Here is a 25,067-nt window from a genome sequence, read left to right on the forward strand (position 1 = left end):
ATTAACATAAATAGATTGCTGCAAATTTTATCTACCTGAGAGCCTAGTTTGTAAAATGCATGAATTCTTGTACATTGCCACATAAATGAGTAACTTACCAGTCACTCTGAGACATATTAAATGTCACAAAGGGCAATAATTTGTCAATGGCTTTGAGGTACTCTAATACCCAAGATGCCTAGCCAGCGTTACCATTCAGGCTCATCGATTCTACACTGATACAGATCAACTGAAGTACTGAAAGCGAAATAACCCATGGGCCAATTTTTCAGCACATAGAAAAATCTATTGCAAGTGGATTGAGACTATATATTTGGTTATCAATATTATTTGTAATATGGTAATACCAAGAGGCCTTGGAGTTCAGAGTCCCATTATGCTAAGTAATGTACAAAATCATACTAACAGAAGGTCTATGCCCCAAAGACTTTACAACTTAGACAAGATATCCACAGATGGATGGAGTAGGCCAGTGTTTCTCAATTAAATTTGGCCACGGAACCCTTTTGAACTCCATAAATAATTGCGGGACCCCCCAAACTCTTAACAGTCTTCAAATGTCGAAATAAGCAAAGGTCAGCATTTCTCAATTAAATTACACTTAAATTACACTTACACTGGATACCTTCAGCCGGAAAATCCAGGACATCTTCCCTTTTTCGGTGGCGCGGAGAACAGCAGATTGGCGGCGGCGAACAGCTGCTCTCGGCGGCGGGGAGAACAGCTGCTCTCAGCAGCGGAGAACAGCTGATCGGCGGCACGGAGAACAGCTGCTCGCGGAACCCTAACAGTGTACCTGCGGAACCTGAACACCAATTGAGAAACACTGGAGTAGGCTATGGCACCTCTAGCACCACCTTGTGGAGAGGGTGGGTGTTGCATCTTTCTCAGAGTCCAGGGAATTGCTATACAAGGCATCTGCCCTTTTGCAGGGGAAAGTTAAAGTAGCCCAAACAAAAAATGAGCATGCTTCCACAGCCCATAAAAATCAGAATCGTAGGTCTTTGGGAAGCCAAAAAGAACAATACTGGCTCTTCTCCTTTCTGAGAGAGCTTAGATGGACAAGGCTCAAACTATTTCTCCTGGCAGCAACCCTTGCTTCCAGGGATAGGAAGCTCTGAATTGCAATCCTGTTCCTTCAGGGTGCCACCTGCATGGAGCTCAATGATCTCCAGGCTCGACAAGCTAGACAGGTGCACTGGTTTGAGGCTGATTGTGCCCAGAGGAACTCTTTAGCCCTTTCCTGACTGGGGTGGGGATTTACCCTACCACAGTGGAGAATAGAGGCCCAGAGAGATTGATTGACTTGCCGAAGAAAGGCTTGGGATAGAGTTAGGAATTGAACCCAGGCCTCTGGAGGCCCAACCTGACCATCCTTCCTCTCCAGCTAGCCAGCTATTTATATACAAAATATTTAACCAAATTCATGGAGGAACAAACAATCCTACTTGAAGGCATTTGGTTTGATAACACTATTATTTGATTCAATTAGATCAGACTTCTTAATACTTATAATAAGAAAGCCATCCCACTCGAGAGAGTAAGCAATAACAGATTTTTTTATCACTACTTCATTTAAAAAGGCTTCTGCATGTGACAGTTAATAAATAATCTCTGGCTCTTATGCAAAGCCAACAGGAAGGCAGTACCTATTAACACCAGTTAAAGTACTTTCTTTTCAAAGTCTGTGAAGCTCCTGTGTTATCTTCCAAACTGAGGCCTGTCTAACACAGCAGTAACTCTCACTTACATGCATGCCTCCCTAGATAGTCTCATGACAGAATTTTCATGCCGCTTTCAGATATATGCTGCAATCCTAAAAAACCTCAGCTGCAGACTTCCTCGTCAGAGAGAGCAAGCTGCTTAGGTGTTTTGGCTCACTCTTGAACCTTGAGCAGGTGGGGAAAGTGGCAGAGGGGCTGCTGAGACTTGCAGTTTATAAGCAGGTCTAGTTTCCAAGTGTAAAATGCTCATTGTTCCAAAGACATGTACATGCATGGTGTGAACACTGTTACATTCAGAGAACAGTGGCAACTAATCAAGGCAGGCTTTCCATACCTAGAGTCCATGAATGAATGCTTTACAATAAATGTATGGTAGTTATTATTGTTAATTGTATTATGGTTCTTCCCAGTAGCCTCAGCTGAGATTGCAGACCCATTGTTCTGAGTGCCGCATCAATGTACAAAGAGACAGTCCTTGTTGATTCAGAGAGTTTACAATCTAAATAGATGACACAGACAAATCATGGGAAGGGAAATTGAGGCACGGGGAGAGGAAAGTGACTTACCCAAGGTCACAAAGCAGATCAGTGGCAGAGCTGGGACTAGAACCCAGGACTTCTAACTGCCAGTCCAGAAGGAAAAACAGAAAAATGGGAACACAGGATTTGCCATATTGTATAGGACCGTTGGTGGCATTAGCAGTGGCCAAAACTTAATGCATCAAAGTATAGTGAAATAATGCACCTCTCTTGCTGCATCTAAAAATAATCTATCAACATTTCTAAAGCCCCTGTCATTTTAGCCTCAACTTGCTGTACATAGAGCAGGTTGTCAAATTCCTTTCTGGTCCTTGCAGATAATCAGGGCAGAGCCTAAAACCTGAGCTTTTGGAAACTTAGCATGGCTAATTGAGAACTTTATTTATTATTGGATATTAATTAATCAGCCTTTAAAAACAATTCAGTGTGTGAATAGATGGCCATCTGGGACAGTGAATCTCGCAGGCTGCCTGTATTAAGTGCATTGGTTTGTATTTCCCTTTATTTGAACTATTTTATGTTATTGACCATTAATTCCATTGAAGGGTCTGCCTAGTTCTAACATTATGGGGAAAGGAAAAAGACCGAGGGGCTGATGAGTGGTCACTGTGCCTGACGTAATACTGAACCCCCAGGCCTTGTCTACATTCTATCAATTATACAGAAGGAGAGTGAGAGTGTGGGGAAACATCTGGGAATTGGAGGGGGGTCAGACAGGATGGCTCAAGGGAATGCTAATGGGACATGAATCCTAAGATACCTATTCAAGCCCATCCCACCTCAATAGTCATTCCTAACCTGTGGGATACTAAGAAGCCCATGTGGTATTCGGGTCAGTCCAATTCCTATTGGACAGGTACCTAGATCTAAACAAATACTATTCCTACACAGTTATAAACCACCATGTGGACACTTATTTCAGCATGAGGCTAGCCATTTGCTTTGTTGTTTGTATAGCTTAAATCCCTACTTATACTGAAAAAAAAGGCACTCTTCTAGCAGAAGAAGTGTGTCCATACAAGGGGTTATGCCTGTATAGCTATCCCAGTTTAACTCCACACCTTAGCGTATGCTGAAAAAACATCCCCATGGAACCCAGACCTCAGTCAATAGGGCTTATCTTTGGAAGGAAATCATATCATATTTCATATGTAGTGTTAGACCACACAATGCTGATTCTGAATTGTCCTTGTCTACACTGACCAATCTGTTGTGGTCAGCATTGTGCCAGCTAATTTTATTCCTCACAATCATGTGTATAGCAATGGGCGAAATCCTGCCTCCGTTGAAGTTAAAGGGAGTTTTGCGATCGATGTCAACTGAGCTGGGATTTCTCCCAGTAAGATTTCAAAGTGAAGAAAAGCTCTTGGTGGGAATGTAGCTACCTGTCTATTTATGCTTGTAATCAATGAATGTTAACAAACACATTTTGGTTAACACAGTATTAAACATCTCTTAGCAACTAGTGTAGAGAAAGGCAGTTGTGTTTTAAAAATGTTAGCTGGTCTTAGTTAACCCAGGTAGGGAAAGTCAATAAAATTAGTCAATAGAAGTAAATACCCCTATGGATAGCCATAACCAGCTACTGCATTTTAGAACTAAACTCACTTTCTCTACAGATTTAGCTCATTTTCCAACACACCTCATTTTCCCAGTGTCACCAAAGCCTACAAGGGAGAAGGAAGTGAAACCAAGCAGTTAGGGACCTGGAGAAGATGACTAAGAAACTCTCCCTTGTTGGGACTTCTTAAGAATTATCTGTGTTTACATAAATTACCTTCTGATGGGCTGCTCCCCAATTAAGTGGAATCTGACGAAAAAACGTGAGATCAGAGGAGTTCATCACTACCAAACTGCCTTTGTTATTGACTTCATCCCCCTGAGAGACAGTTCCCTGATCAGATCTTCCTTTTCGTAAATCTCAAATGCTCACAGAGCCATTGACACGGCTTGATTTTTTTATAAAAAGCTCAGCATAACATGAGCCCTAACTTGCCCCTGTGGGAGAAGCCGAGAGTTTTTAATCTTCTGTATCTTCTCTGGCAGATAGAGCTCTATAGGTATCTCACTGATTTTCTCTTTGTCTTACAAGACTAACTTTCACTTTTCTCTTCAATATGATGCATTTTGTTTGGTCTTTTAAACTTCCCTTGCAAAGTGCTATTGCCACACATGCTTTATGGAAACAACTGGTTGAAATAACCTGAAGCAGGTATTTCTGCAACAGGGCATATATCTGGCAGGATCCAGTGGTATGTAGCTAGCCTGCAGCTTTTCCTAAAGAAAGCAGAGTAGAGGCTTCACTTGGAAATGCAGCTTAGTACTCAGACACATGAAAGCTTAAGTAGAAATAGTACATTCTTGGTATTTTATGGAGAGGAGTGGCTGTGTCTATTTGGGACTGTCAGAGAAGAAGTAAGGATGACCACAAGATAGTTTTAACTATGAACAAGATGTCTACTCAGTCTAGGCAAGTCATGAGTGAGGATTTTGTTGTTGTCACATTCGTCTCTTTTGTGTCTGAACAGTAACATTCAGTTTCAAGTAAGTGTGTCCCGTGGAAGGTCAAACAGCACTCACTGTGTAGGATTATTCCAATTTCAGGGGTAGTGACTGTTGTTAATTTTTCATCCTATAAGTGGATTGTCAATGAGATTCAAGATTTCTTCTGGAGTCTTGTCACACACGAATATCATGCTTTGTTGGAGCAGGGCTGTCAATGGCCCAAGAGCAATAAAATCATGTCATTTCAGGTCTGCATCCTTAATTCAGTAGATTGAAAAGGCTCAAACAGCCATTGGACAATCCTTCCTTATCCTATAATCCTTTGTCCTGTAAATGGTAAAGAAACATTGCCAGTAACAATGTGAGCACAGAGCTACTAAAAACAGAAGTCCTCAGATAGCAATGATCTTTTGGCCATTCATTATTTTAAAAAAAAAAAGATTTGGGGGTCATGGTGGATAATTAGCTGAACATGAGCTCACATGCGTTGATGTGGTCGAAAGGACTAATTCAATCTTTGGATACATAAATAGGAGAATCTCAGGTTGGAGTAGAGAGGTTATTTTACCTCTGTATTTAGCAGTGGTGCAACCTCTACTCAAATACTGTGTCTGGTTCTGGTGTCCACAATTTAAGAAAGATGTTGATAAACTGGAGTGGGTTCAGAGAAGAGGCACAAGACTGACTGCAGGATTAGAAACCATGATTTATAGTGATAGACTCCAGGAGCTCAATCTATTTAGTGAAACAAATAAAAGGTTATACCCCCCTGGCCAATGCTTTGAGAACAAAGGGCTATGAGGTACAAATGCATGCGATCGTCGGAGCCCTGGGCGCATAGGACCCCTGCAACGAGTGAGTGCTCTGAGCATGTGGAATTGGCCGGCGTTATGCTCGGCTGATGCGGCGTCTCATGGTTTCGGACACCATCAAGTTATCCAGGGATATCTACACAAAACACATCACTGGGCTTAGGCAATACCAGGAGGAATGACCCAGAGCACAATGGAAAAGCGATGCAAAAAGACCTTTGTTTTGTGGATCGTATTTTCTGAAGGACTAACTATGCTGAATTTATCATTCAATGAGGGACAATTAACACTCATCGTTATACTTGCTTTCCACGAACTGACCTCAGTATTTCTTTTGTATGAATGATGTACTCAAATGTTTGAATGCTTATATTTCAACTGTATCACTAAACTGATAACCCTTAATCTGGGATATTGAAGATGATGTACTCTTTGTATTGTATGACTTTCAAACCAAACTCTTTTGGATAATCTATGCATTATTCCCAGAAGTACCAGAACTCTTCCCTTCAAAAACTCTGTATTTGATCATTTTATAACATTAACTTTAATAAAATTGTTAAATATGAAAATTGAAAGGTGGATAAGGAACTGATTGAAGCGGAGACTACAACGGATCATACTGAAAGGTGAACCGTCAGGCTGGAGGAAGGTTACTAGTGGAGTTTCTCAGGGATCGGTCTTGTGACCAATCTTATTTAACCTTTTTATTATTGACCTTGGCACAAAAAGTGGGAGCGTGCTAATAAAGTTTATGGATTACACAAAATGGGGATGTATTGCTAATACAGAGAAGGACCAGGATATCATAAAAAAGATCTGGATGACCTTGTAAACTGGAGTAATAGAGATAGGGTGAAATTTAATAGTGGAAAGTGCAAGGTCATGCATTTACGGACAAATAAGAATTTTTGCTATAAACTGGCACTGCATCAGTTTGAAGGGACAGAGGAGGAGAAGGACCTAGGCATATTGGTTGATCACAGGATGACCATGAGCTGCCAATGTCATGTGGTCATGAAAAAGGCTAATGCGGTCCTCAGATGCATCAGGCGAGGTATTTCCTGCAGAGATACGGAGGTGTTAGTACCATTATATAAGGTGCTGTTGAGACCTCATTTGGAATACTGTGTGCAGTTCTGGTCTCCGATATTTAAGAAAGGTTAATTCAAACCGAAACAGGTGCAGAGAAGGGCTACTAGGATGATCTGAGAAATGGAAAACCTGTCTTATAAGAGGAGACTCTCTTGCACTTGGCCAGTTTAGCCTAACCAAAGAATGCTAAGGGGAGATATGATTTCTCAGAGAGATAAATACAAGGGAGGGAGAGGAATTATTTAAGTTCAGCACCAATGTGGACACAAGAACAAATGGTTATAAACTGGCCATCAGGTAGTTTAGACTTGAAATTAGATGAAGGTTTCTAACCATCGGAGGAGTGAAGTTCTGGAAGAGTCTTCAAGGGGATCCGTGGGGGCAAAAAACCTAGCTGGCTTCAGAAATTAGCTTGATACATTTATGGAGAGGATGGTATGATGGGACAGCCTAATTTGGCAATTAACTGATCTTTGACTACTAGCAGTAAATGTTCCCAATGGCCTGTGTTGGGATCTTAGAAGTGGGATTTGAGTTACTACAGAGAATTCTTTCCGGGTGTCTGGCTGGTGAGTCTTGCCCACATGCTCAGGGTTTAGCTGATCACCATATTTGGGGTTGGGAAGGAATTTTCCCTCCAGATACATTGGCATATACCCTGGCGGTTTTTCACCTTCCTCTGCAGCATGGGGCAAGGGTCACTTGCTGGTGTATTTTCTGGTGTATTCTCTGTACCTTGAAGTATTTAAACCATTATTTGAGGATTTCAATAACTCAGTCATAGGTAGAGGTCTATTGCAGGAGTGGGTAGGTGAGGTTCAGTGTCCTGCATTATGCAGAAGGTCAGGCTAGATGATCATAATGGTTCCTTCTGATCTTAAAGTCTATGAGTCCATGTGTCTATGAAACTACAGAAATTCAAACTTGAAATAAGACATACATATTTAACAGTGAGGGCAATCAACCATTTACCAAGTGTTGTGGTGGGTTCTCCATTGCTGGCAATTTCTAAATCAAAATTAGATTATTTATTTTAAAATCTGCTCTAGGAATTATTTTGGGCAAGTTTTATGGCCTGTATGACACAGGTCAGAGTAGATGATCACAGTGGTCCTTTCTAGCCTTGGAAAATATGAATTTGGCTCATATTTAAACTACTGATCAAGAAGTAAAAGGCTAATAGTATATTATCAGCCTGTGGAGCAATTTTGTCCCTTGCTGTTCCAGCACTCTTTGAAATAAATAAATAAATAAATCTACTAAATGTTGGTCATAAAATGGACTGAAACAACCAATTAATTTCACAATGGCAATAAAAGTACTGTGTTGTACAATATTGATGTGATAATACAGTTGTAACCTGTAGCATTCTGAGTCATCACTATTTTGTTGTTAAATAAGGGTAACGATGTTCAGTCGTAGCTTATCTGGATTCAGACCAGTCAACCAGAGAAGAAAACCTACTACATAACCAATTATTGATCCCATGAGTTATCCACTCTCATTCAAGAAGACATCTAAAAAGAAAACAGTCTCTCCTAAGGCAACTATGTGCTTTAAGTAAGTTGAACAATTACTAAATAATGCTCTTGTCTAACAATGAAATGTACTGTTCTTTTGAGAGTAGTTGATAGAAACATTAAGTATTTTGAAATGATAGTGCTTAATTTTGAACCCCTAATGGATACTTGGTAGAGGAAACATCTAATTTGTAATGACCTTTATGTGTTGTGAAAATCCCTGGTTGTTTCTTATGAAACTAACATTACTGATGTGGAGATTTCACACTGAGATGTAAAAAGAAGAGTGGCTGATTAAGAGTATACTGAGAAAAATACTTCTGCCTTAGAGCTATTTTATTGCTCACCTGTGGTTATGGAGATTTTTCTGACACTTTATTTCTCTCTCTCTTTTCTTTAAAGAAGAGATTAAGTAGTTTGCAAAAGGCCTGTGCGTGTTGCTCCTTGAGTTAATGGACTTGCTTTCTCATTGCAGTTTGGAGAAAAACAAAGCAGAATGTATATGTCCCAGTTTATACTGCACACTGGAACAACTGTCTTCTTGGTATAAAAGACTAATTTCTTTTTAAGGATAAAGCCCTTTGAAACCAATTAATAGTTGACCTACATAGTAGTGTGCATATTTCCATGTTTTCTCTCTCTTTTTATAGAAGCGATCTCGCAGTAACACGAAAAGAACAAATAAGTATATGTGATCATCCAATTCTGTACTAAGCATTTGAGGTTAAATATGCGGGTATCTGTAGCATCAGTTTTAAATTAATCCCCTTTGGTGGAATTTGACACCAAAATACATATGGATATCATGCTGCAACAAGTCTGTTCTTACTCAAGAACTCCATGGTTATCACTGTGCCGCATGCCGTGAGCATTAGAACTTCACAGCATAGAACACAGAACTTTCAGCTCCAAAAGCACAGGCTCTGATCACTTTTGCTAGAAGGCACTTTCTATTCCTGGTGGACTACAATACACAGTTGAGCAGTTTTGATTCCATCCAGCAGAGGACAGTGGTACATGTGCACACTAGCCAGCTCATTGCAATATCGATTTCTTGTCATCACCATTTCTCTTCTTTTGCGTCTTCTAATTATTGATGGGAAAAAGAATCCTAGGTATAAATTTAATCAACATGTATTATACCCAATGGGAAGGAATCAATGGTGGGTTAAAGAATATCAGGCAAGCTGGCTGGCTGAACGAGTGAGCAATGAAGGAAACAGGAACAAGAGAGGCCCAGTTCATTACTAAAATACATCCTGTGCACTGAAGGAAGTAGATTTGGGGAAATAAATGTGTTCCTTCTGCCTGTTGAAGGGGAAGTTACTCTCTTAGGTTTTCATCTACACTTGCAGTTGGGGGTGTGCTACCCAGCTTGCATAGACATACCAACACTAGCTCTCATCAAGATGACAAACTACAAATATTGTAGCCACATAGCATGGGCAGCAGTGAGCAGCAGCAAGGGCTAGCTGCCCCGAATACAAACATGCCTGTATCCTGTGTGGGTATGTACTCAGGCAGCTCGTTTGTGCGTCTGCTTGCTGCTGCCCATACTATTGCAGCTACATTACTATTTTTAGCCTGCTAGTTCATTGAGCACTAACTTGAGTATGCGCAAGCTGGGAATCACATCCCTGGCTTGTAATGTAGACACAGTGGTATCACTCTGGAGTGCCTGTGGTGTTCTGAACAGAATATATGGTAACTGGGTAAAGTCTAAATTCAACCCCTTCCTGGGGTTCAGATTTATTGGTAACTGAAACAATAACACAATATAAACAAAAGGCTAAACTTTCTTCTCAAGAGAGGTTAATTCCAGGGTTTTCCCAGGAAGACCCCTTTCCCCTGAACCTAGCTCTCTCTGGCCCTGAGAGATGCTCCAACTTCTGTTATATCCTGGTTGTGTCTAACTAAACCCATGTGCCTCTCTGACTCAGCAATGATTAAACTGCACCATCACACGGGGATCAAGAACCTGATAACAGAATGGCTTGACGGAGGCAACCCATTACATCATCTGAGAGGTGACTAACTCATCGTATGTTGGGAACATACCTCCACATGGGCTCTTTGTGACAGTGGAGTCACCAGGACAATTGGGCAATTTAGACAAGCAGTTCCCAAGAGAAGGAATTTGAGATTAAGAAGATCTCTTGACCACATACAGCATTTCACAATGGGTGATATTACCCCTGGGCAGAGGAGCCAGCACAAGTCATACATACCACTTCAGCCCTCAAAATAAATGGGATATAAAGATTACATAAATCTTGTGTTATCCCTCTGCACTGGGGTGAATGTTCCCCAGTGTGAGCTTTCTTTGTGTATTACTGATAACATTTCTTGCTGAGCGAGTGAAGCCACATTTGGCAATTAGACCGCATGTCTCCCTCTCTTTCTAAAGAGGGAGCCTGGGCAGCTTTGCTCTTTGCATAATACAGGCTTCAAATATAATTTTTGGATCACTGCACCCTGATCTTATTTTCACTTTGAACCAACCTCTTCTCATTTTACCGTTCCTCATATTATCTGTAAAGTATTCATTTGACATTTGTGTTATCTGAAACTATTACTCATTGTCAACATTCTTACCTTACTCAAACACCGCTGTAGCCATCCACTGCTCTGCCCTCATTTAACTCTACCCTGCACTGCATTATTTTTAAAATTAATAGTATCTTACATTTATATATCAGCTTTGAAGCTGAATATATCCATAGCTATGTCCTCCCTCGCAACTGGCATATGATGCAAAGGGAAAAAGAGAATAGAACACAGCAGGGCTGCATTACAGGTTTGGGCAGGGGCTAAAGAAGAGAGGCACATCCAGTTGAATCCACAGGAGGATATGGAGGAAGGCAAACTGGAATCGGGCCAAGACGCCGTGATTAATAAGCCTGTTCTAACAAATAATAAGTGCTTCGGGAGCTGTAATGACTGCATTGTTCAGAACTGTAGATTTATATCTCATCCAAAAGATGGCAACACCAATTGAGCTATGTTCCCTAGTGTCATGCTACGGTGACAATGACTCATAAAGGAAATGTGCCACGTCGACAATCATCAACTCCATTTCCTACAGCACTTCAGGTTATCCTTATTGGTTTTCCAACCTAAATGCTGAACCTTCCAACCTAAAAACATGTCCTGTATTAATCAGAAAGTGATAGGCTTAAATGTAGGTATTTTCCCCCTTTTCCTCTTTCCTATACAACATCAGGATTGTGAATCCAATGTGTTCAGCCCAAGTTCTTACTGAAAGCTCGCCGATGTCCAGTCGCTACTATTGGACAATTAACTTAATGAATGCCAGTGAAAATGAGATAGTATCAGAGGCTAAAATAGGGAAAGAACAAGTTAAAAATTACTTACAAGTAAGATGTCTTCAAGTTATCAGGCCCTGATTAAATGCATCCTAGAATATTCAAGGAGCTGACTGAGGAGATATCTGAGTCAATAGCGATTATCTTTGAAAAGTCATGGAAGATGGGAGAGATTCCAGAGGACTGGAAAATGGCAAATATAGTGACAATCTATAAAAAGGGGAATAAGGACAACCCGGGGAATTACAGACCAGTCAGCTTAACTTCATTTCCCGGAAAGATAATGGAGCAAATAATTAAGCAATCAATTTGCACAAATAGCTAGAAGATAATAAGGTGATAAGTAACAGTCAGCATGGATTTGTCAAGTACAAATCATGTCAAACCAACCTAATAGCTTTCTTTGACAGGGTAACAAGCCTTGTGGATAAGGGGTAAACAGTAGATATGGCATATCATGACTTTAGTAAGGCATTTGATATTGTCTCTAATGACCTTCTCATAAAGAAACTAAGGAAATATAACTTAGATGGAGCTATTGTAAGGTGGGTACGTAACTGGAGGAAAAGCTGTTCCCAGAGAGTAGTTATCAGTGGTTCACAGTCAAGCTGGAAGGGCATATCTAATAGAGTCCCGCAGGGATCAGTTCTTGGTCCAGTTCTGTTCAATATCTTCATTAACTATTTAGATAATGGCATAGAGAGAACACTTATAAAGTTTGCAGACGATACCAAGCTGGGAGGGGTGCAAGTGTTTTGGAAGATAGGATTAAAATTCAAAATGATCTAGACAAACTAGAAAAATGGTCTGAAGTAAATAGGATTAAAATCAATAAGGACAAATGCGAAGTACTCCACTTAGGAAGGAACAATCAGTTGCACATATACAAAATGGGTAATGACTGCCTAGGAAGGAGTACTGTGGAAAGGGATTTGGGAGCCATAGTAGATCACAGGCTAAATATGAGTCAACAGTGTCATACTGTTGCAAAAAAAAAAAAAAAGCAAACATGAGCAAACAGGAGTGCTGCAAGCAAGACATGAGAAGTAATTCTTCTGATCTATTCCACACTAATTGGGCCTCAACTGGAGAATTGTGTCATTTCAGGAAAGATGTGGACAAAATGGAGAAAGTCCAGAGAAGAGCGACAAAAATGATTAAACATGACTTATGAGGGAAGATTGGAAAAATTGGGTTTGTTTAATCAGGAGAAGAGAAGACTGAGGGGGGACATGATAAAAATTTTCAAGTACATAAAAGGTTTGGAGGAGGGAGAAAAATTGTTCTCGTTAATCTCTGAGGATAGGATAAGAGGCACTGGGCTTAAATTGCAGCAAGGGACAATTAGGTTGGACATTAGGAAAAACTTCCTTACTGTCAGGGTAGTTAAGCACTGGAATAAATTGCCTAAGGAGGTTGTGGAATCTCCGTCACTGGATATTTTTAAGAGTGGGTTTGACAGCCACCTGTCAGGGATGATCTAGATAATGCTTGGTCCTGCCTTGAGTTCAGTGTACTGGACTAGAAGACTTCTTGAGCTCCCTTTCAGTCCTATGACTCTATGATTCTATTATCAAGGCAAATCCACCACTGGAAGAGTATTGTATGTAACTAGTGTTGGGTTAATACTCCAAGTAGTTGCTTCTTCTCAGTGCTTTGAGTTAGTAAGTTAAATCATGTTCATAAAACTTTTCCTGTTGCCTCATTGTTGTGAGAGGGAATGGGAAAGGAAGGAAGAGCTAGGGAAGCCAGTGTAAAATAATCCATTGAAAAGGTTACCATAAAGAATTCATCCACACAGCCACTCTCATTCATTACACTTCAGAAAGAAAGCACAAACCATGGTGCCCACAAGTGAGCTGGGCCAAATAATCTCTCTTTACTCCGCTTCTACTTTCTCTTCACTTGAAAAGATAAAGCACAGAATACAGGGCTCTGGTGGCCAAGGACTAAATTCCAGCCTGGAGTTACCACAGAGGTCTGTGTTAGTCGTCATCAGCATTTTAGGGTGAGATATCACTGTCCAACACAGGGCAGACTTTGTCTAATGTGTTTCAAGTCAAATGTGCTATGTTTTTTCCCCACCATTATATATTGCTCCAAGGTCCAAGGCTTCTTCAGATGTCATGGACTCCACATGTCTGACTTCCCTCTCCATGGTCATCATTTCTTCCCACTGCAGTGTGCAACCTCAGTAGTTTTCAGAGGTTTTATCGGAGACCTGATCTCCAGTTCTTTTCATCCCAACAATATTCTCAATGACATTCCCTTATATTTTTAAGGCACCTTGAATGCTTCTAGATGAGCAAGATGGGAGCAGGCCATCAGGGAACTATACATGTCAAGATCCAGCTGCAAAGCCTGGGCACGAATCAGAAAACTTGGTGCTGCTCAGAAGCCCCCAGCCCAGTGCCATTCCCCAGTCTCTCCAAACAGCCTTGCTACCACCCTGATAAATGTCACAGAGGCAGATAAGGACAAAAAGTTTGAAGAAGAAATGGTGGCATATCTGAAACTGAGGAAAGCTTCCAGCCTTTAATCACAGATGAAATAGAAAAGGCAACCAAACACTGAAAATAGGTAAAGCCTGTGGGCTTGATAACATCTCCACCAAATTCCTGAAGGACCTGGGAAAACAAGCAGAAAACGGCTAGCCATCTTTCTATCTAAAGTCACCCAAGAGAAAACAATACCTAAGATCTGGTGTGGAGCAAAAGTAATATCCTTGCCAAAACCTGAGAAAGACCACTGACTTTCAAGAAGATATCACCCCGTCTCTTTGTTAAGCTGCATGTACAAATTACTTGAAAAAGGCTTACCCTTCAAAGAATTTCCCCCCACCATTAATGATATTCTGAGTGTAGAACAAGCAGGTTTCAGACCAAATCTTGGTACCTGTGATCAAGTGCTAGCACTCCCCACCTACATCGAGAATAGCTTTCAGACCAGGTAGAAGACAGATGCAGTATTCCTGGATCTTACTACTACTACTTATGACATGATCTGGCATATAGTCCTCCTGTACCAATTGTCATTGGTCCTACCAAAGTGGGTTGTCAAAGTGTGAAACTGTTGTTGCTGAGAGACTCCCAGTTTCCAAGTTTCACTTGGACAAAAATCCACCTCCCTAAAGTCCAAAAACAACAGTCTACCTCAGGACCCTGTTCCAGCACTGACACTTTTCAACTTCTTCATAAATGACCTTCCCAACATCACTGCCGGACAGTGCAGACTGTGCAGCCCATATCTGCGCAGACGAAATCTGTCTGACAATACAAGATCAAGATTTCAGTCATCTAGAAGAAGTTCTGAATGCTGACATGAAAGAGAGGGCCCACTATTATAAAAGAGGGAGACTTAAACCTAGTACCAAAAAGACAGCTTCCAGCTGCTTCCATCTGTCACACAAAGGCCAACAAACAGCTCAACATCATCCTCAATGGACACAGGTAGACCGTGACCCAAAGCTTGTGTATCTGGGCATTATGCTCCACTGTACCTTGACTTTTAAGGAATGCCTTACTGAGATCTCACTGAAAATAAAGACAAGAAACAACCCAATCAACAAACCAGCTAGTTCTACATAGGGAGTCAGTTCACAGACAGTGAGAAACTTTGGGTTGCCTTGTGCTATTCTGTCCTAAAGTATTACTCACCACTGGGACTCACTCTTCTCTCAGAATTCTAGTAGACACTCACCTGAATGAAACCATATACCATGAGGCCAACCAACTTGGCCTGGCTTCTGGTCCTGACCAACATTGCTGCTTCTGACACAGGCAACAAGTTGCCTTGTAGAATCTAGTCTTTAAGGTGTAAGACATGCCATATATAACCCTGCTGTATTTAATCCACTGAGCCACCATCTCGGTTTAAGGTGTCCCATTTGGACAATTCCCCTAAGAAACCTTGGTATCACTTCCAGGTGGTGTACTAGGTGGCAAGAACAAGCTTCAAACATAGCTAATGACAGATCCAACCAGTCAGTCCCCTGTTTTTGTCTTTCCATATCATCTTTGAGTAAACCTTACTTGTTTCAGATGTGGGGTGATCACGTGTGCTGATATTGACTATAAGTGGGGCCTTTGTGACTTCCCATTTTGCTGTTGTTAGAAGATGTAGGTCACATACTTGCAGGCTGCACTTATTGGCAAGGGCTGGCTGGTTCCCTCATGGATTTGCACAATATCCTACCCTCAGCTACTGAGTGGTTAACACACTAAGATTGACAGGCTATGTAGATGCAATAGCAATATACATAATATGTTTATACCAGTATAGCTATTCCTGTATGGAAAGGGGAATAAGCTCTATGGGGACAACAACTTTTATACTGGCATAACTGCCTCCAAAGTAAAAGCGTAATTTATTAGTATAGCAATACTGCTAAAAACACAATCGCTAGCTCCCATAGCTGCCATAGTTATATGGATACAAAATCTGGGTGTAGACCAGGCCTTATGCTACAAGAAAGTGCCTGAATGCTTGTCTTCTCAGGAAATAGAAATACACCCATGCAATTTGTCTGATGAATCACAATTAAACAACACGGGGCAAATTCAGAATACTCAAAACAGTCTTCTGAAGCTTTAGGGAGTTGTCCATCACTAAAAAATAAATCAATAATAAATTACCCACCCAAGGAGGAGGAATATGTGTCAACCACTAAGACCATAGAGGAATGGACCAGTGGAAGATGAACACCTTCCTGTTAGGAGTGGAGCTCAAAGAGAAAGATTGATCCAGTGGTTAGGATGGTAGACTAGCACTCAGGACACATAGGTTCAATTCCCTGTTCTACTACAGCCTTTCTGTGTGACCTTAGGCAAGTCATTTAATCAGTGTTCTTCCATCTGTAAAGTGGGGATAATAGCAGTTTCCTACCTCAAAGGGTGCTCGGAGGCTAAATACATTACAGACTGTTAGGTGCTCAGATACAATCACAACATGGGGGCAGGTAAAGTATCTAACTCAGATATATAGAGCCATTTGCAGTGCATAATAATTTAGTTAAACTTACTATCCCACAGGTTCTTATGTGCAAGTACATGGCCCTCTTCATATTAGCTATCTACATAACACATGTAGATGAAGATATATCTCTTTATATAGCACTCTCATAACACTCCCCCATGGTCTTGTTTGAAATGGCTCAGCAGAAATAGTTACTGATGATAGGTTTAATCTACTCCAATTTAATAAAAGCATAGACAAAGTCACACAAGTTTACAGGAGGTATTTTTGTGCATGTTTCCTTAAAAATGTACGGGTTTTTAAAATCTCAGAGGGAAAAATCAGCAACATGTGTGGCAGTTACTATGGTAACTATATTTTTTTGCTTTTATTTAGTAACAGTGTGAACTGGCTCTTAAACCTGTGCAGCCCATGACCTTCTGAAGAGTAAATTACCAGGACTCTGCATACTTATACACATTTTTTTCGTTCTATTTTGTCCCCTCAAGAAAACATAGTTTTTAATATAAGAGCTGAGATTTTGTCTGACTGTGCCCTTTTTAGTGCATACTGCTGCATACTCGATGGCATGTAGAAAAAACAAGATAGTCAGTTAGGTGAAATAGAAGGCTCTTAATGAGTCTAAAACAGCTCCCATTTAATTTAATTTTTTTTTTAAATAATGATAGGGAAAATCCCACCCTCCAGCATAGTGCCTACATTCACTTGTATTCAACCATATTTTTTTCAAAGCCTCAAAACTCCAATTCAAATGACTGCATGCTGGATAAACTAGTTGTTTAAAATGTTGACTAGCTCAACATTTTTTGATTATTTGTTTCACAGTAGCACCTAAAAACTCCAGTCGAGATCAGGGCTTGATTGTTGGAGATACTGTCCATACATATACAGAGTACGGCTGGTCAGAAAATGAAGATTCTGTTTCAAGGAAAATTGTGAGATGTTGACAGTGGTTTCTATGCCACGTGGGAATGATGTAATGAGAGCTTTGCATTTTTTGACCCAAAAATCTAAGTGAAAGAGACCCACGTACCTTTCCCCCTGAGTAGCCGACATCCCAGGGATTAGAGCCCTCAGCACAGTGTGGAAAATCCACGATCAAATCCTGACTCCGAATCAGAGAGAGCAGGGAATCAAACCTGTATTTCCCATTTAATGGCTGAGCTGGGGGCATGGATCAGTGTTCACATCACACTCCTCATCAGCACTGGCCCAAGCTGGGGAAACAAATGATCCAACCAGTCGACCAATCTGGTGATGAATCCTGGTCACGTGTCACCTGACGCATGTTACGCATATGCTGAGAAGAATGGCTGAGCCACTGCAGCCTAGGAAGGAGAGGTTAACAGTTACAATAAAAGGCAAGTGGCTAATGTTTCTTAATACATCCATTTCTGCATTTTGCTGCAGCTTCTGTGGCACCACAGAACATGGCGTCTTTTCATGTAAGTGCTGCTCTTCAACACGATATACGAGCACCAGAAACGTTCTTTTGACATGAAAAGGGTGACATGAAAAGGGGTTAATTAACCTTCCTGTTGTCAAATCAAAACATACATTTTATTTGCAACTGGAAACCCTTGAAATGCTGACCAAAATGGGTGCAGAAATCCTTTACTGCATCCCAGATTGACTTTGGACTCTGAGCGTCCAATCTGGCCTCATTCTAATCCCCCTCCTCTCAGAAACTCAGCAAGATCGACAGAGAAGCACTGCATGCCCCTCCCAGATATGTCCCACATCATTTGTTCCTCCTCTTTGCTTGACCTCAGGTTATATGTAAGTACATCCTGACTGGAACAGCAAGCCATAGAAAGGCAAGCAGGTTAGAGCGCAACCCAGGTTACACAAAAGGAAAAAAAAGAAAGGAGTTTGGGAATAATAAAGGAATTCATTTGCACTGCAATGAAGTGATAGACTCTGGTATTTGCCACCCTTCACTGATTCACATAAGATCCTGTTATCAGTGCTAATAATGGGAATTGTCACATTTATAAAATCTTGAGGGTGAGCATTGCATGCAAACAGCAGGTATAAAATTGGTGATAATAGCTAAGCAGCCGATTTAAGCGTGTTTGTTATCTGCAAAATAACACCCTGCTTAGGTCCAGGCAGAGCAGGGAGTGTATGTGTGTGTCTATGCTTGCTCATGTTGTTATTCTGGATATCTTCTGTTCTGTTTGTCTCAGCTCCCTGCAGAAGCTGTTGCTGCTTCTCAGGGTGTAGTGGGATTTTTCATTAGACTGTCTGTTAGACAAATGCTTGGCCCACTGAAATCCCTGTGCCTTCTCTCTTGCCAACACACACTAATGCAGGGCTGTCCTGCCCTTCCCTGCATAAAATTCTCTATTTCCATGAGATGTCATTAAAAAAATCCACTTTAAAATCTTAATATCCTCTAGACACAAAGACCTGAAGATTATGGAAGTAGAATGCTACCTCCAGCAGTCACTATTCACTTGAGAGCCAATAGAAGTAGCAGCCTGGGGCTTTGGCTGGAACAGCCATGCAAAACGAACACTTTGCAGACTAAAGATCAAGTCTGCTTTAATTTCATATTATGCTCTCTCTTTTGCTTAGAGCTTTCTATTCCTGTGCCCAGACTAAAGGTTGGGGTTGACTGCCAAAATGATGGTGAAATTTTGTAACAATGCACATTTCTAGTTGTGCATATTTATGGGAAAGTCCCATGCAATTAACAAGATAACTTTTCTATAGCTTCTTTTTTTTTTTTTTTTTTTTAAAGGAGAAAAGGAGGCATTCAGCAGACAAACAGAATATTAAATCCCATGCCATAGTACTCTATAGGTTGGTTTAGGAAAAAATAAAAATAAAATAAAAATAACAGGTATAGAAAGGATATTATTCTCTGAAGTTCTGTGTAGATATTGTTTTGTTTGTTTTGAGTAATTTCTATCCTCTCCTAAAGGTTTTATTCCTGTTAAATTCTATAAGACTTTTCCATAAGGACAGATATTTAAATAAGCTGCAGTTAGTTAAAAGGAGGAAATTCACCATTTTTTACTATATAGAAAAAGCAAGGGCCCTCTCCAAAGACCATTAAAGTCAGTGGAAGGACAGTTCAACTTTATACAAAGGGTACATTGAAAAAGCCATTTTAAATGGTGTCTGGAAATTTTTTCTCTACATCTTGTCTTGGGGTGATATGTACCCAGTCATTATGGGGATAGCTGAAAATGCCCATTATACATGACTTTTCTGTTTTTGTAGTCTCTCTAATTTTCTTTAGCATTTCTTAGACAACATCACCATCCTGATCAAGTGGTCAATAGAATATTCCTACTGCCATACCCTAATTATTCAAGCATGGAATTTCTATCCATACAGACTCTATGGTACAATTTGATTAATTTAAGATTTTTAATATATTTGATTCTGCGCTTTCTTTCACACATAGTAGTGACCCACCAGCACGACCTACTCTGTCATTCCTATATATTTTGTACTTTGGTATTACCGTGTTCCATTGTATATCATCATTCCACCAAGTTTCTGTGATACCAGTTAAATCAGCATCCTCGTTTCGTATCAGTCATTCAAATTCACCCATTTTAGTATTTATATGTCTAGCATTTCTACACAGGCACTTATACATTTATCAATATGTCGTTGTCTGTTTTTACGATGTAACTGAATGGGATTCTTTTTTGTTTGAGTGTTTCTCTTCACTTCCTACCTGTAGTTTTCCAACTTTCATCTTCTCCTTTTTACTAGGATATAGAGTATCCCCTTTAATAAATTCATCCCTAATGGTGTCTCTGTCTGAACTGCGTTCTCCTCCGCACCTGTTGGCTTTCCATCAGCCCTTAGTTTGACTTAAAAACTCCTCTATGACCTTTTTAATTTTGGTTTAGGTGGAACCCATCCTTCCTATATAGACTCCTCCTTTCCTAAAAGGAACCCCAATTCCTAGTCAACTGAAATCCCTTCTTTCATCAGCATCCACACATCATCATCTCATCCACACATTCAGACCCTGCAGTTCTGCCTGTCTACCTGGCCTTGTGTGTGGAACTGGAAGCATTTCAGAAAATGCTACCATGGAATTCCTGGACTTTAATCTCTTAGCTAGCAGCCTAAATTTGGCTCAAAGGACCTCTCTTCTACCTTTCCCTATGGCATTAGTATCTACATGTACCACGACCACTAGCTCTTCCTCAACACTACACATAAGTCTATCTAGATGTCTTGAGAGGTCCACAACCTTCAGACCTGGCAGGCAATTCACCAGGATTTTCTCCAGGTCACCACAAACCCACGGATCTATATTTCTAATAATCAAATCCCCCGTTACTATTACCTGCCTCTTCCTAATATGATATCGTCTCCTCCCCCAGAGGGGTATCCTCAGTGGGAGAAGATATCATGACATCATCTAGAAGGAGGATCCCAATTATGGGATTGTTTCCAACATGATTTTCTCCTTCTCTGACACTTTCACCCTCCTGGCATACAGGCTATCAGGCTGAGGGCAGGACCAGTTTACTGTATCTCTGAAATTCTCCTCTATGTACCTCCCTGTCTCCTCTAGCTCCTTCAGTCCAGCCACTCTGGTCTCAAAGAGCCCATAGGTGGTCTCTGAAGGCCATGAGTTGCTTGCACCAAATGCACACATATGCCACCTGCCCACAAGGCAGCTAATTGTACTTGCTGCATTCAGTGCATTAAATTGGGTAGAGCCCACTCTGCTGCTGGTCTTCTGCCTGCATTATTTTTTTTTCTTTTGCACGATGTATTTCTTTGTTTTTTGATATATTTTTTTTTGGTGGGAAGTTATTGGCCTATGTTTAGAGTATCTTTGTTTGGTGTATCTGTCTCTCACACTCCCTCTCTCAATGTCCTTGCAAAACTCCCCTGTTTGCTGCCTCCTCTGGCCACATACGGACTGGATTTTTAAACCCCTGTTCTCCCTGCATTAGCCCCACCCCTTTGTCAAGGAATCCTAGAGGGAATAAGGATCAAAGGATAGAAAGCTAGAGCCTTGTTAGTAAACACTCAGCCTAATTTAGGAGGGTGGTTGGCTCAGCACACACAGCCCCCAAAACACACCACACTATAAGCTGCAAGCAAGCAAGCACTCAGCAAGCAACCAAGGGCACAATAAATACATGAATATTGAAGGGCGTAGTTGCCGAAGAGCCAAATAATTAGCTCTTTTCCCACCTATTAAGGTAGAGGATTATATTTCATATATTTCACGTTTAAACAGTTTACACAAGTAATTATTAGTCTCTCTGGGCCAAATTTCATGCCTATTTTTACAGCACCTTAATGGAGTATTGTGCTTTGCAGAACATTCAAATGATAGCTCCTTAGCTTAGGGAACTTGAGAGCTAAATTTCAAGAGATTTTTCTGAACTGGACAGATGTCTTATTAAATGGTCAGATCATTTATTACTGGAACTCATTTTAATGTATTTATCAATAGACACATATTAATGTTAAGACAATAAAAGCAATAAAAATGCATTCAACCCTTTAGTGTTGCAGGTCTTTGCCTGTAAATAAATTGATAGATGTCGGGGATTGGGCCTTCAAAAGCTCTAGGCATTAGCCTAATTCTGCTCCTATCATGGTCAATAGGATTTTTACCATTGACATCAATAGGACCAGAATTAGACATTTGAAAATCTTGCCATTGATATCACTTACTCAGAGCTCCCTCACATCTATGATTGCCCCAGAATACACGGGGTCTTAGTTTCTTGAGGTAGAAGTTTTATCACCGGGGTCTCATATTTCATTAATTAAATGGCTACTAAACTGTGTCATATACTTAAGACGCTTCCAACTGGAAGCCTTCCAGCAGGAATAGTGGAATTAGACCACAGTCTTGAAAACACTTTCTACCAAGAGTAGTCTGGACATGATGAGTAGTACCATATTTAGAGCAAACAATACCAGGCATAATGCTTATGTCAATGGGACTGAGCACCATGCTTGGAGGTTTTGCAGGACTGACCCTAAATTTGCATTCCACAGTCACCACCCTGACATCCATCCATAAGGCCTTTACCACATCCCCATATATAAGTCCCACTTCTGCTTCACTGCTCACAGTGAATTGAGTTGCTCTGGGTACAAATAGCCTAATGTTTCTTGATCTTAAATTCTTTGTGTTTGTCTGTCCTTAGCCTGTCAACTCCTCAAAGCAGGGAATGTCCTGGAGTGATTGGAAGGCATCTAGCACAGAGTGGGTGCTGCTGTAAATAAATAATAAGACATACAGTTTGAATGCAATTCACTTGATCAAAATGACTTTTCTAATCACAAAAAGGACCTTGGGTAATGTTTATCTAATATACCCTGCCTATTTCGTGTCTACAAAGAACTGCAGCCATGGTGGAGACTGGACATTAAGAAGTGTTATCAGTTAGGGTTTTTGTCCCTGGCTCAGGAAATCACTGAGGCATGTGCATAAATGCTATGCTGAATTGGGACCTTAAAGTTCAATCAGAATCTCTTGCCTCTGAAAGAGGACAGCTCTCAATGCAAAGCCCTGCATGGTTCCCAGTAGTTCCTGCAAGGATTGCAAGTGATGATGCTTACAGGGAGTTTATGTTAGAAAGCCCTCTGCACAGTTACCTGGTACACAGTTTTCAGAAGCCTTGCCAACAGAAGGCCTATCCAGCTTTTTTTGCACTGGCTGACAAGCCATATACCCAGCAGAATGGGCTTTTTAAAGTCTGGTTTTGCATCAGTAACCTTTATCTCCTGCTGCAGGGAAGAAACACTCACTGAAAGAGGTTTTAGATTTAGAATAATACAGTATCATCTTCTCTTGTGCCCATACAATTCCCCATTTGGCCTAATGAGAGTTACACACATGCATTGAGAAACTATGACATTAATGCTGCACTCTTATTGACATTATGAAACTCCTCTTTACCAATTAGACTGGATTTTATTATAAAGGAAGATGCATTATCTCCCCTACAGATTTCTGTTCACTATTTGTTTAAGGCTCCACTTACTTCTGCTTCCTCTGCTTTAAATTCACATCCAATCTAGTTAGGGTTATGGTCCTGCTGTCAGTTTTTGCAGCATTCAACTGGAGCAGCAACTCCAAATGCAGTTGTAGTTCAGCTATAGCTCAGGAAAGCATGGACAGGGTGGTATCAGCAGAGAAGCTGTTATAAGATGCCAAGGTATGTCCTTGCTGGTCCCCACCCTTGTGCTGCTACTGCTCTGGTATTGAATTAGGCTCACAAGTTGTTGGTTTTTTAGCTGATATAAGCAACCCCCATTTTGGTCATATAAGGCTCCTGGATCTCTAAAAGAGAATCTCTTTGCTGAGTGAATTCTTTCTACTGGGCATTTTAGTGCCAAAGCCGATCAGTAAATTTATAATTAGCGCTAATTGGTATTCCCACAAGCTGTAATGTTCTCTACCTGCAGCCAAGTGACACTCACAAAAAGGTGAGAAAATTGCTTCCTACCTTTAAAAATGAGGAAATTCAAAGAAATTATTTCCAATCTCTTCCTTACATCTGAAACCCCCACTGACTGGTGTGAGGGACATATTTCTGGTCCCAGCAGGAAATGGCTAAGCCATGGGATGACAGAGTGACCATATATCCTGAATTTATAGGGACAGTCCTGATATTTGAGGCTCTCTCTTATATAGGTGCCTATTACCCCACACCCTGTCCCAATTTTTCACACTTGCTATCTTGTCACCCTACTGCAAAATAAGCGTATATGAAGTAGGTGCAGGTATTGTATTCATTCTGGAGCACTTAGAGTTCAGTGATAACAAAGGGCCTTACTTTAAAATAATCTAATAATCATGTAACTGGGAATCTGTTTTGGGGGAAATCCTGCTTTATGGTATTTGGTCAGCAGCTTCACATTACAGTGGCAAACCATATGCAAATGCCTGATAGATATTCACAGATAAGAAGAGTCTCATGTGTAAACATTTTTTTTACATTTATATTCTGTTTTCAGAGAATTATAATTTCCAGTGTTAGTATCAAGCATCCTGAAGCAATATAAATCTTAATTACTGTACAGTGGAAGTCTTAGCAACACACGCATGAGATACTTTACAAGGAAGAAAGATGTCCTAATATACACTTAAAGAATAGCAGCAATTTCTTTTCTGCATTTAACAAGATTTAAATCTGTTTAATGGAGAGTAATCCCTGAGAAGCAATATAACATGTGAGCAATTATTCGTACTTTAGATTTAATTTTTTTTACTGTTGTTCTAACGATATGACACTGGTTGAAATCTGCATTGGGTCTGATATCTAATGAACTACAAAACAGTTCTTTAGCTAAAATTATGCCCTGAGTTAAAATTAAGTGAGGGGGAAGATTTTCAAAGACTCAAATGACACTTCTGTGCCAAACTCCCACTGACTTTTGATGGGAGTTGGGCACTTTATTGCTGTTTTTGCCTTTGAAAATCTCACCCAAAAACTCAAAATGGAGCCCCGGATCTGAACCCTCTGATACGCTGGGGAATTCTGATGTGGCTATGAATCAGAACTTGTCACCAAATGGCTTTTGTGTGGGTAGGTCCTGGCACTGCTACCCAAGGAAG

Source organism: Emydura macquarii, unplaced genomic scaffold (assembly GCF_026122565.2).
Source record: "Emydura macquarii macquarii isolate MOO-44397 ecotype Brisbane River unplaced genomic scaffold, CSIRO-AGI_Emac_v2 contig_3470, whole genome shotgun sequence".
In the NCBI taxonomy this organism is placed as follows: domain Eukaryota; kingdom Metazoa; phylum Chordata; order Testudines; family Chelidae; genus Emydura; species Emydura macquarii.